The sequence below is a fragment of the Rhinoderma darwinii genome, chromosome 3 (assembly GCF_050947455.1).
Source record: "Rhinoderma darwinii isolate aRhiDar2 chromosome 3, aRhiDar2.hap1, whole genome shotgun sequence".
In the NCBI taxonomy this organism is placed as follows: Eukaryota; Metazoa; Chordata; class Amphibia; order Anura; family Rhinodermatidae; genus Rhinoderma; species Rhinoderma darwinii.
The window spans coordinates 115,740,646-115,743,132 of record NC_134689.1 but is presented as its reverse complement, the minus strand read 5'-3'; positions in this window follow the sequence as shown (position 1 = coordinate 115,743,132).

The following is a 2,487-nucleotide window of genomic DNA, read 5'->3' as shown; positions in this document are numbered from 1 at the left end:
GGAAGGGCTTGGATCAAACTACAACTCCCAGTAGGCAACTCGCTGCCGGGCGGGACCCAAGATGAATAGGATGTAGTGTGTCACGTTAGCTGAAACATCTGGCAACTTATGTGTATAAAGAAGGGCAGACTCACAATGGAAGACAGAGCAACCAGAAAACTTAAAGTCTAACTTGCCTTCTGCCACACATTTGACATTTGCAACCATTTCCTAAGTCTTTTTAAAAATATTAAAAAAAAAACGCACAATAATCAGCTCAATACAGCAGCAAAAAACGCAAGTATCGCTGTAATTTAATTGCATGTACCTGCAGACATATTTCAAGGGCGTTTTGAGGGGAAAGGGTATGTTCACACAGACCGTAAACGTCCAGAAAAACGGCATTTTTTTACGCAGCCGTTTTTCAAAACGGCGCGTAAAAAAGAAGTGCATGTCACTTCTTGAGCCGTTTTTCATTGACTCAATAGAAAAACAGCTCCAAAAACGGCTGTAAAAAACGCAGCAAAAACCGCAAGTTGCTTAAAAAACAGCTGAAAATCAGGGGCTGTTTTCGCTTAAAACAGCTTCGTATTTTACAGCCGTTTTTGGTTTGCCGTGTGAACATAGCCTAATACAAGCTTTTTACGCTGCCTGAAAATATAGTGTAATACATATATGTTAAGCAATAAAACCGATAATGACACCAAAACAATGGCATGCAATTTACTAAAATCTATTGAGTCGTTCTGATAAATGATCAGTTTGTAAAAATGTGATTGACATTCACTGTAAAGGGGGATTCACACTAGCGTGATTTTCGTGCGTGCAGGCCGCGTTTTTTTCGTGCGCCACGCACAGCCCTATAGAAGTCAATGGGGCAGTTCAAACAGTGCGTGATTTTTGCGCAGCGTTTGTTCGCTGCGTACAAAACGCAACAGGTTCAATATCTCCGCATATTTCGCGCATCACGCACCCATTGAAGTCAATGGGTGCGTGAAAACCACGCAGGTCGCACGGAAGCACTTCCGTGCAAACCGACTGAAACAGCGCACCAGCTGTCAAAAGGATGAATGTAAACAGAAAAGCACCACGTGCTTTTCTGTTTCCAAACATCCAAACGGGGTGTCTTTGAGATGAGCGAACCCGGACAACCGAACAGAACTTCACCGGGTTCGGCCGAACTCGTTTTGGCCGAACCCGGCAAAAAAATGTCCGGTACGCGACGTCAGGAGATAGTCACTGTCCAGGGTGCTGAAAGAGTTAAACTGGTTCAGCACCATGGACAGTGACTACCGATCCCAATATACATGAACCTGTAAAAAAAAAACGAAGTTCTGACTTACCGATAACTCCCGGCTTCTTCCTCCAGTCTGACCTCCCGGGATGACAATTCAGTCCAAGTGACAGCTCCAGCCAATCACTGGCCAAGCACAGGCTGCAGCGGTCACATGGACTGCCGCTTCATCCAGGGAGGTGGGGCCCGATGTCAAGAGAGGCGCGTCACCAAGGACGCGTCACCAAGGCAACGGCCGGGAGTGAAGTTCTCGGTAAGTACAAACTTTTTCTTTTTTTTAACAGGTTTCTCAATATTGTGTTCGGCATTCACTGTCGAGGGTGCTGAAAGAGTTACTGCCGATCAGTTAGCTCTTTCAGCACCTTGGACAGTGACGGGCGTCGACTAGCCTCATCTCTATGATGGCGGCTGCGCGAAAATCACGCTGCCGCGCATCATACACGGATGACACATGCAGCTGTCAAGTGGTTTTTGCGCGCGCAAAACGCTGCGTTGTTGCACGCGCAAAAACACAACGTTCGTCTGAATCTGCCCTAAGGGTATGTTCACACGGGCTATTTTCAGCCGTTTTTCGAGCCGGAAACGGTTGAAAAACGGCCGAAAAATTGGAAGCAGAACGCCTCCAAACATCTGTCCATTGATTGCAATGGGAAAAACAGCGTTCTGTTCTGATGTGGCGTTTTTTTACGCGGCCGCGAAAAATAAGTGCAGGTCACGTCTTGGGACGTTTTTGGAGCCGTTTTTCATAGACTATTGAAAAAAGCTCCAAAAACGGCCGTAAAAACGCTGAGAAAAACACCGCGAAAATCGCGAGTGGCTTAAAAAACGTCTGAAAATCAGGAGCTGTTTTCCCTTGAAAACAGCTCCATATTTTCAGAGGTTTTTGAGTTTGCGTGTGAACATACCCTAAGGCCTTATTCACATGAACGTGTTATACGTCCGTGATACGCGCATGATTTTCACACCCATCGCACGGACCTATGTAAGTGAATGGGGCCATTCAGACTGTCAGTGAATTCCACGCAGCGTATGTGCGCTGCGTGAAACTCACGACATGTCCTATACTTGCCCGTGTTTCGCGCAGCACACACCCATTGAAGTCAATGGGTGCGTGCAAATCGCGCTCGGCACACGGAAGCACTTCCAGGTGCCGCTCGTGATTCGCGCAACAGCAGTAAAAAGAATGAATGAAAACAGAAAAGCACCACGTGCTT